General features: G+C 36.0%; 1 pseudogene; it reads right to left on the bottom strand.

Moving 5' to 3' along the window:
• Nucleotides 1-10,479: 10,479 nt before the first annotated feature.
• On the bottom strand, nucleotides 10,480-11,296 carry LOC116463033 (selenide, water dikinase 1-like; annotated as a pseudogene).
• Between the last annotated feature and the right edge of the window lie 464 nt (nucleotides 11,297-11,760).

An 11,760-nucleotide genomic window follows, 5' to 3' on the forward strand; every position in this document is an offset into this window, starting at 1 on the left:
GCAGCTTACTGGTGGCAACTAAACAAGCAAGTTCATACAGCAAAGGCGAGAAAACTAAAAGGTCATAGCATCCCTTCCATAATTATCATTCTGTCTTTGACCATCTCTAGTTTCTGAAATAAACAGAAACTTTGTAGTAAAATCTTAAGAAAATGTTTTAATTTTTTTCAAAGTAACTCATGCATGTAGTTGCAGAAAATAGAAAAGTATGGAAAATCTTATGATGGAAAACAACATTCTTCTTTGAGGTGTTAGGGTCTGTTAACTATTACAGAATAATTTAGTATATAATACGTAACTCGGTTGTATGTATTTTCAGCACTGTTGGTATGGTTTGGCTCTGTGTCCCCACCCAAATCTTACCTTGACTTATAATAATCCCCACGTGTCAAGGGCAGGACCAGGTGGAGATTGTTGAATCATGGGCGTGGTTTCCCCCCCATGCTGTGCTAGTGAGTGAGTTCTCATAAGAGCTGCTGGTTTTATAAGGGGCTTCCCCCTTCACTCAGCGCTCATTTTCTCTCCTGCTGCCCTGTGAAGAGGTGCCCTTCACTGAGATTGTAAGTTTCCTGAGGCCTCCTCAGCCATGCAGACTGTGAGTCAATTAAACCTCTTTACTTTATAAATTACCCAGCCTCGGGTATTTCTTCATAGCAGCGTGAGAATGGACTAATACAACTGTATTTTAGGAAACGTGCTATATTAAAGATGGCTGCTAATTGTTGTGCGTGTGTGTGTCTGTGTGTGTGTGTTGGCGGGGTCTATGTCTATAACTCTTCTCTTTAAATTTGGGTGGCTCTGTGAGTGTTCTGACCAAATGAATATGCAGACATGATTCTGCGCCAAGTTTTATGGCTCAGGCTTTAGGAGACTATGAGCTGCTTCTTCCTGTCTCTTGGATATTTACTTGTGGAACTCAGTTACCATGCTGTGAGAAAATTCAATTATTCCAGTGAAGAGGCTCAGGTGAAAAGAGCTAAGACCCTCAACTGAGGACAGCCTCAGCTGAGCTTGCAGCCAACAGACAGCACTAACTTGTGATCCTGAGTCAGCTATCTTGGAAGTGGATACTCCGGTTGCATGTAAACTGCCCAGCTAATACCTCGTGGAGAAGGCCTAGCCATGCCTGCCCAAATTCATGACTTGCAAAATTGTGTCATATAATAAAATAGTGGCTGTGTTAAGCACTGGATTTTGGGGTAATTGGTATGCAGAACAAGAAGTTAGCTATAATGGAAGCATACAGAACTTGCAGACTTAGTGCCCTGGTTTCAAATTCTGGTTCTAACATTTCATAGCTATGTAACTTTGGGGACAGCTATTAAGCCACCGTCAGCCTTAAAGAAAAGTTTCCTTATCTGTAAAATGGCAGTAAAAATATATCTCTTAAAGGCTGTGGTGAGGATTAGAGACAAAATTTGTAATATGACTATTACATTTTCTGGAAAATGATAACAGCTCGACATAGTAGCAATTATTTGCTATTCACCAGTTAACCCACTTCTCTGTACCTTCTTCTTTCTAAGCAGATCTTCCAGACCAGGGTATTGCTGAGGAGAGTATCTTTTTTGAAAATCAACTTAGCAGAGTAATTTAAAGATCTACAATATTTATATATCTTTCATTAAGTAATTTTATTTTATTACTGTATTCTAAGGAAATATTTCTAAATACTGGCCATAGTATGTCTATCCAGGAAATAAGATGCTTATGTATGTTCCTGATCTCTATGCATCACTTTAAAAAATTCTGCATGTTCATTATTTTGAAGTGCATCACTGTGTTTTAGACACAGCAACCAAGGTGTTGGAAGGCAATGGGTGAATCTGCCTCCTCAAGATAACACCATCCCCAACATACTTAGGAACTATCAACAATAATTAGGGAGGTTATGTATATGTGAAATAATTCAATGAGGAAGTGTAACTTTTGAGAAGTGCCTTTTATTCTACAAATATTTATTGAATAGCAACAAAGTCCTAGATTCTGGGCACAATCCAGGAGAACAGAGATGAAACCACAGCCTTTGTGCTTTTCTAGAGAGTCTAATGAGTTGCCGTTCTGGGCAGAGTCAACACTGCTTCTCAAACATTCTATATGTCTCAAACATGTCTTTGCCTCTATGCGTCATTGTTAGTCTTTCTTCTCAAAACAATCTTCCACTTTATCAGTCAAAACATTTTGCATGACTCAATTTGAGCTCCACCTCCTCCAAGCAATCTTCCTGGATCTGTGCTATACAACTTCTAGCTCCAATCTGTCCCCTGTTGCTGACTTCTTGTAGAACTCAATGTGTTCTCATTTCTGGCCACTCTGTGTGGCTAGTTTTCTTTTTAAATGTCTGTATTATTTCCACAACTAGATGAAGAATTCTTCATCAGTGCATCTCAAACATGTTTCTTATGCACATATGAGATACTTAGGGGTCTTGTTAAAATGCAGATTCTGATTCTGTAGATGTGGGGCAAAACCTCAGATTCTTCACAGTTAACAAGCTCCAGATGAAGTAAGTCCCTGCTGCTAGATCTCAGACTACAGCCTGAGTCGCAAGTAGCTAGGTTGTAGAGGGCAGAGACCACCCTGTTACTCTGTTTCTTTACAGTGCCTTGGGCATGAAAGAGGTTTAGTGATTGTTTTTGGTGGCATAGTACAAAGAAAAGTATGCAGACTGGTATCGTTTTGATATTTGTCCCCTCTAAATCTCATGCTGAAATTTCATTCCCAGTGTTGGAGGTGGGGTCTAATGGAAGATGTCTGGGTCATGAGGGTGGATCCCTCATGAGTAGTTGGTACTGTATTCCCAGTAACGAGTTCTAACTCTGTTAATTCCCTCAAGAGTTTCCTCCTCCCCACCCATGAGACCCACCCATGAGAACTGATTGTTAAAAATATCCTGGCACCACCCTTTCTCTTCCTTTCTTTTTCACCACGTGATGCCTACTTCCCTTTGCCTTCTGCTATGAGTGGAAGCAGGTTGAGGTCCTCAGCAGAAGCAGATGCTGGTGCCATGCTTCTTGTACAGTCTGCAGAACCATGAGACAAACCTGTTTATAAATTACCCCGCCTCAGGTATTTTCTTTATTGCAACACAAATGGATTAAGACACAGGCCTTGGAAGAATTTTGACCTAGGTTACAATATCAGTTTTACTACTTAATGATCTGAATGATTGTGTGCATTTTATTCACTTACAAAGCACACTTACAGAGTTTTTGTAAAGTCCAAAGTAACATATATTTTAAAGCACTTGGCATAGTGGTCATAGATAGCAAGGGACTGACATATAAGATATATTTCCTGTTAATGGCACTGAACAAAATCCATGTGTTTTCAGGCTAAAATATTTCTTCACTAGAGTTGATCTTGATATTGTGCAATAAATATCTTAAGAAGAAAGAAGCTACTAATATAAGTTTTGGCTTGAGTTTTAAATTTTATTATATGTCTATTTTATCAGTTCTAATATATATACCAAAAAATATAGAGAAAAAATCTTGCCAAGTGAAAAATGGGCCAAGTGTAGCCACATGTTGCTTCTAGTCTCTTATAGTATAAAGCTTCCTTGAAGACAATTAAAGCCGATCAATAATAATTAAGGAGACAGCAATGTCACTCTTCCTGCTACAATGGTTTCTACCCAGCCTGTTTGTCAGAGATAGTGTCTAGCTGTTCTGCAGATAAAGCCCTGACAAAGACCCTCAAGAAGATAACTCAGAGGGTGAATACAAGAAGGGTTGGCTGCAAGCATTCAGTGCTCAAATAGCTGCATTGGGAAAAGCACTGATTGCTGAAGATAGCCCCGTGCTAGACCTCCTGAGTCAGCTCTTCTTGTCCACTGGATGAAAAAGTGGTTGCAATATCTCCCAGGTTCTGATAGTTTGTATTTCAAATGTGAGAGATTAGTCATTTTTCTTTCATGGATTACATGTCAGAGTAGCAAAATAATTGGTAGAGGAAAGTTATTTTTTGAAAAGAATCACAGCTAGTAAATGAGAAGAAATGATAGAGAAAACCACATTTGCAAAACTTAATGTGTCTAGATAATGGTCATTAATAGTTGCTAAAACTGTTAGATAAGAAACACTAGATGTTAAATTTTATAATAGATGGATCAGGCTGACATGACCTGAATTCACTAATTAATCTTTCCATTACTAAAAGAGGAACAAACAGGACATTATTTTTCTTTTGATGTAAGGCAATAGAAAGCATACAGAGACATTAAATAGTGTTTAAAAAATAACATATCTAGTCAGGTCTCTAGATCTAACTCCCAGTTTACAAAAAATATGAGGATGGAGGGTCGTGTTAAATGACATCACAATGCTTTAATCAGTCAAAGCTAGATATTCCACAAGACAAAGAATTTAGTTGTTTAAAGAAAAAGAACAAATAGCACACAAAGAGGAAGAATTATAGTATTTTAAGAGAGACTTGTGATACACATAATCTAAATGTAATGTGTGAACCTCGTTTGGATCCTGATTCAAACAAACGAACTTTATTGTTAATTTCATAATACCTCTACTGAAGTCATTTTTTAAAAATTCTATCTGTTGAGATACTTACTGGAGTCTTTATTGATAACAGATGCCCACCTTTACTAGGAATCTGTGACATACAGATTCAAAGAAATAAAATATCTCCCCTGTTAGAGTAGCCAAAATTAAAATGTTTGTGCTGACAATTGGAAGCAAAAGTGGGAGTGAATAAAAACTCATGCATTTGGTGCGTGTTTAAATAGTAGAATCATTTTGGAGAGCAATTTTGTGGTATTTAGCAAAGTTGAAATTGCGTGTTCTTTATGTCAAAAATTTCAGGAATTTCAAGAATTCCCTTTCCAGTTCTGTGAGTCAGCTGATTTAGGCTGGTTGGACAACTTCATCTCCTGCTTATGGATCTGGCTAGGCTAGGTTTCTTATTTAGATCTGGACTCAGGCCTATCCCTTGTTGTTATATTTTTTAAAAAAATTGATAGACTTCATAGTTTTAGATTTACAGAAATAATACCAAGACTTAACATAAACCACTCTCCTCCTGCACAATTTTCCCTAGTATTATATTAGTACAGTACATTTGGTACCGATATTGAATCAATATTGATATGTTGCTATTAATTGATATCCATAATTTTTCTTGAATTCTTTAGGTTTTATGTATTATCTATTTTCTGTCCCAGGATCCCATGTGAGATATCATAGTACATTTAGTTGTTATGTCTTTTTAGTCTCCTACGGGCTGTGACAGTTTCTTAGGCTTCCCTTGTTTTCAATGACCTTGACAGTCTTGAGGAGTACTGGTCAGGTATTAATATTTTGGAGGATGCCCTTATATTAAAATCTTTCCAATGTTTTTGTCCTTATTAGATGGAGATTATGGATTTTGGTACACAGGATCACAGAAATAAAGTGCAATTTTCATCAAATGATATCAAGAGTACATACTATCAACATGACTTATGATTGTTGATCGTATAATTATTTACCTTAATCGTCTGCTGAAGCAGTGCTTGTCAGGTTTCTTTACTATAAATTTGCTGCCTCCAGATTTCCATACTGTAGGCTTTTCCTAGATTCCACATGGTACAGTATGTGCAGCCTGCACTTGAGTGGGGAGTTATGCACTTCTTCCTTTGGGACAGAGTATCTGCATAACTTATTTGGAATTCTTCTGCATGGCAGATTTTTCTCTTCTCTCCCACTTGTTAATTTATTCAGTCATTTATTTATATGAGTATAGACTCTTTGATTTCTAAAATATTTGGGATTTACAATTCAAAACTATTGTTTATATTGTTCCAATTTTGACTATTTCCTTTTGTCTCTTGTGTCCCTTTGACGTATCTCTGTGTGTGTGTGTGTGTGTGTGTATGTGTGTGCGCATTTTTCTCAAGCATTTTCTTAATGGACTGCAAGATGCTCCAGGCTCATTTTGTATATTTTGTGCCCCCCTCCTAGAATCAATCATTTCTCTAAGCAGCCTTGTTTCTTTATTGAAAAATAGTATTAGAAAACAAGATCTGACTGCAATGTGTGCTCAGTGCTCCTACAGTGTCACTTCTTATGGGCTTCCTTGGCTGACAGAGCAAAGAAATATTTATGTATACTAATCCATATTTGTCCAATTATCTATAAACATTTCTATATATAAAATGAAGTGCATCTACATTAAAGTTAAACAGAAGTTGTTACAATTTGGTACAATTAATAAATCATTAATTGGTATGTCTCTAACTCTAATTCATTACCACATGGGTCACTCTAGATAGTTTTCCTTTCTTGTTTGTAATCTTCCGTTTAACAATGAAAACCAGCATCCACCATCCATTTATGTACTTGTTCATTATTAGTGTACGCATGCAGCAGTGTCAGAATTGTTCATCCATACCACGTGGGAAACAATTTTTTTAGCCAGAGTACAGTGCCTAGGTGCAGTTAATTTCACCTTTAATCCTACAAATTTCACTCATTTCCAAAGCTACTTACTTCATCACGTTTTCTCCCTAACCCTCTTCAGAGAGGCTGTTTCATACATTTGTAACACAGTTAAATTCCTCTGTCACATTCTGCATTCTTTCCTGGGATTCCCCCAACCTCCTAAATAATTTAACAAATTTGTTATACATGAAGGTTCATTCTTTATGTTGTAAAATTCTATGAATTTTGATAAATGTATAATGTCATGTGCCATTATTACAGTATTATACAAAATAGTTTTACCATCCTAAAAATTCTCTGTGCTTCTCTCCCCCTCTTTCTCTAAACCCCTAGCAAGCAATGAATGTTTTACAGTCTCTATAGTTTTGTCCTTTCCAGGATGTCATATAATTGGAATTCTAAAGTATGTAGCGTTTTCGTGCTGGCATCTTTCACTTAGCATTATGCATTTAGGATTCCTCTATGTTCTTTGTAGTTTGATAGTATGTTTCTTTTTACCAAAGAATAGCATTCCATTGTATGATGTAACACAGTTTGTTTATCCAATCACCGATTGAAGGGCATATTAGCTATTTTCAGTTTTGAGTGATTATGAAAAAAAGTAGTATAAACTTTTGTGTGCATACTTTTTTGTAGATATACATTTTCAACTCATTAGTATAAACAGCTAGAAGCAATTGGTGGATTGCATGGTAAGACTATGTTATCTATGTAAGAAACTACTAAATTGTCTTCCAAAGTGGCTGTAGCCATTTGCATTCTCACCAGCAATGAAGATGAGAGTTCCCATTGCTCTGCATCCTTGCAAACATTTGGTATGGCCAATTTTTTTGAGCTATGCTAATAGGTGTTTAGAGATATCTCCTTGTTGTTTTAATTTTCAGTTCCCTATTGATGAAGTATATTGAGAATCTTTTTATTAGGTGATTTGTCACTTGTGGATCTTTGCTGTGATGTGTCTTCAGACCTTTTGCTCACTTAAAAATTTTTTAAATTAAATGTTGAGTTTCTAATACAGTTTAGTTATAAGTCTTTTATCAGGCATGTGTTTTGCAAATATTTTCTCCCAGTCTGTGTGGCTTGTCTTCTCTGTCTCTTAACACTCATTTTATTTTTACTTTTGGGACTAAAGATGAGGGACGATCAGCTTCCTGTTCTTCTTGTAATAATAATGGCAGAGCCAAGAGAGAATGCATCAACCTCTTAATCACATTGGAAGACCCTGATTGTGTTAAGTCTGCTAATGTTACACTGAGTAAAAAAAAGTCACATGGTCAAATCCTACATTAATGAAATGGGGTAGTATATGCAGGTAGGGGATGGGAAATAATAAATGCTTTTTAAGAATAATATAATCTGCTATACCATCTATGAGCTGACACTAGCTTTCTATTACCTTATTCTGCGGTTTGTTTAATGTTGGAGTCTTTCTGAAAGATCCTTCAACCTTCCTGGGAGACTGTGATCTGAGAAAGCCATCAAAAACCCATTTATTTTTTTTGGCATAATTTAAATTCTTAGCGTTCACATTTATTAATGTTACATACATAAGAATTTACCCACCATATTCCTCCTTGAGTCCAGTTCAGTATAAAAAAAAAGTTGATTTCTCCCCACTATCTTTTCCTGGTTTACTGCATGAAATTCTGTTCTATAACCATTTTTCACAATTGTCTAACAATGTTATAATAGATTGGTTGCTTACTGTGAATTTTTAGGAAAGTCATGGCTTCTCCAGTCATTTCTTGCTTATCAAAATTATTTCATGAGGTGGTTTAGGCCTTGTATATTCGAATATGATGTTTGCTCCTTTCTACTTAAAAAACAACTTAGATCACACTGTCTTGTCCTGATAACTTGGTAGAAGTTGCTTCATCATTGTTGTTGTGGTAAGAGTTATTAATATTTTTTCGTATTCTATTTTAAAAATTAAAATTTTAAAGAAGATCAATGTCTTTGACTATCTTCCCAATTCTAGTACATTTTTAAAAAAGTAATGTTATCAGCTTTGTACGTTTAAAAAGAAGTAACTAATGCTATCATCTTTGTATGTTATCACTCAAGACCATTTTATGTGTCTTTAGTTATATATGTGTGTGTATACTGTATATATATATTATTCCATTTCTTCTAGAAAAGTCGATTTTTGAACAGAACTTTTCTTTTCCCAAATGTCCCCTCCTTAGGAATCTTTTGTTGATCCTTGAAGTTTGGTAACATCTTTAAACGTGTATACCTCCCTGTTAATTATTTTATGGCATTTTCCTGGACATTTTTATACACACATACATATGTATAATTAAAATGGAAGAATAATGTTCCAAAATATGGTGGAAGAAAAAATTCTTTTCTTTCAGAGGTTTCCAACACATTTTATTTTGCAGATCACTGATTTGAAACTTTCAAGGACCAACATCTCTATCAATTCCTATAAAATGTCCAATTAGTTTCAGTTACATACCAGGTTGTTCTGTACTGCACACCATACTATGGCTTGGGGTCTGGTCACATATGTATAAAGGCTGCCCACTGGTTCCTGGAGCATGATGTGTCCAAGTGAATGCCTCTTCCAGGGAGCTTCATTTTCCCAGGGGTGGTTTCCTTTGGCAAGAAATTGATCAGTTTACACATGTGGCTTTGGTGCCTGTGAGCAGGAAGTGTCTGAAACTTGTAGGATGTGCTGCTTTTTCTCTTATGAAGACAGACACCTGAGAATCCACTGCCCTTATGCTTAATGACAGGAATTCCTCCTCATTGTTTAGTAGGTTAAAATATAAGGAAGCCTGTTTTTAAGTAACACAGGTAACACCTTTTTAGATTGCTTATTTATTCTAGAACTATAACATTTAATTCAAGAAAATATGGGTCCCATGAAAGATTTAAGAGTTTTATAAAACTAAAATCTGGTTTCTCCCAGCAAATAGTACTTTAGGCAAAACCCTTCCAATGTTTCTAAAATAATACTAAAAGGGCCTCTGATTATACAAGAGCAATTTTAAGAATTATATATTTATTTGAATAATAAGCTTACATTTGAGCTGCAATTTTGGCTATGCAGATTTTTAACACAGATCACAAAAAACATGGTCAAAAAAAGTACTAGTGCAAAGGACAAAACAGTGCTAAGAATAAGACTAAATATAGCTGCTGCTTTTAAGAAAAAAGGCCTGAAATTACTATACAAAATATAAAGTGTATTAAACACTACCATCCATAGAACAGTCTTTATTATTAATTATGTTTAAAATTTTTTGCATAATTAATTATATATTGAATTGTAAATGAGTATTATACACGAACCTCCTTTTGGAAGGGAATTTCTCGTTGCATTATGAAATGTCTAATTATATTACATTGCAAAAAGTATCCTTTTTTGCCATTGATAAAGAAAACCATTAATGGTATTACTGTAAGTATGAGGAAGGCTACAAAAAAAGAAATGTTATTTCATTTTTTCAAAGTGTTTTTCATGCAGTGAAGTATTTGCCATGTTGAACCAAATGCAGTAGTGGAGAATGTCCTGGGTCTAAGATGCTCTTGAATGACAAGACAAGGCTTTTCAATTCAAAGACTAGAAGTAATCATGTAACCCTCTTATGACTGGGATATCATCGTGTGCCACTCACCAATGCTGTCTTTCCAGAAAACCACTCAAGACACTTAAACCATAGGACTTACCCGATAAATATACATAAAATGAAAAGATATCAACTGCTATTTGACATCGCTATTGGTAATGTCTGTTAAGAGAGCACCTATGTGCAAGAGATAAGTGTCTAGAGATTCAAAATGAATCAACAGTATCAGGTAACAATATAATTCTCAACTCAGAAGCTGACTCAAGATTAGGTGCAATTTCAGTTAATGTAACAGGGAAAAAAAGACAATGGATTTTATTTTGTTAATTGTATCCACTCACAAATTGATTTAGGGTCACCAGATGTGTAGACACAATGAGATTTTTGTTGTTTATAGTCTTGAAGCGATGATGAAGAAAATAGATCTATTTTAAAACAAAACCAAAAAGCTATTTCTGTCTAGATTAAGAAGTGGCCCCAGGTGTGGGATTCACATTTTGAGTGGCTACTTGGGCAACCTCAGTGATCCAGGGTTGGTCTATGATTCCAGCTGCGTGGTTGCCCTTCTCTACAATCCTAATAATCCATCCTTGGTGGCCTCCACCACATTCAGGGGAGTTTATCTCTGCACAGAACCAAGCTGCTTGCTCATGTGGTAAACAGATCAGAATGCCTCCTGCTGTCTCTGGACATGTTCCGTGCATGAGGCTGAACATGTTTCCACAGGCCTTGCTCATCAAAGTCGTCTTGGCCAGCACAGGGGCCATTGTGAATTACAAAAAACCATTCCTCTGCTGCTTGGTCAGGTTCTGTGTATGGCCCCAAATCCTAACGCCCGTGATGTCCGTGGCTGCATGGGTACTGAACGTGTGCATGATGAAGCTTTCCTGTTGAACTTCACCATGTTCATTATTGCTTCTTGGTATATCAACTCTACATCTTCGTGGGTGAACACTAGTTTAATTTTATTTCATTTTTCAGGAATATCCAGCCACTGCTATTTGACACAAGTGGCAGTGGTGTACAGCCACTGCCACTTGTGCCCCCAGGGGTTTTGTGAACTCCAGCACATCCCCTGGCTCTGTATTGTCTGGCATGATAAATTCATTGGCCTGTAGTTGCAGTGACTCCTCCCAAAACAATCCAGGAGGTTAGCACTGTTTGGCCACTCGTTACAGACATTCCTGCTTCCTCGGCTGCACCTTTAAAACCCTGTATAATCAGGGGCATCACTTTATCCCTTTCCTTGTCAGTCGTTTCATTATTGATGAAAGAAAACATATATTCAGATTGATTTTTTCTTAGTTCAGAAAATGTTTTTTATTGTATCTTTGGACATTTTTTTCTTTTATTGTTCTGTTTCCTTTTACTTCAAAAACATCTATTATATGTATACTGGATCACATGTTCTGCATATATTACCCTTCTTAAACTTAAGAATTCTTTTTCCAATTTCATGTTTCTCATTTTAGTTGTCCAAAGCCTGTTTCAAATGTCCCTTGGCTGTTTTCAGCAGGTTGAATTCTACTTCTTACTGACTATAAATTGTTTTCATTTCCATGATTTTTTATTATACCTTCCATTTATTCACAGATATCTGCCAGCTTGGTATTCATTTCCTTACTACACATATATTTCTTTTTTGATTTGCTTATCTTTCATTTATATTCTGATTTCAATGAGGTCATACTTTCTATAATTTATAGAATGTCATAAAAATGTTTTAAATGTTCCCCTGCTTCCTG

Source organism: Hylobates moloch, unplaced genomic scaffold (genome assembly GCF_009828535.3).
Source record: "Hylobates moloch isolate HMO894 unplaced genomic scaffold, HMol_V3 SCAFFOLD_24, whole genome shotgun sequence".
NCBI lineage: Eukaryota > Metazoa > Chordata > Mammalia > Primates > Hylobatidae > Hylobates > Hylobates moloch.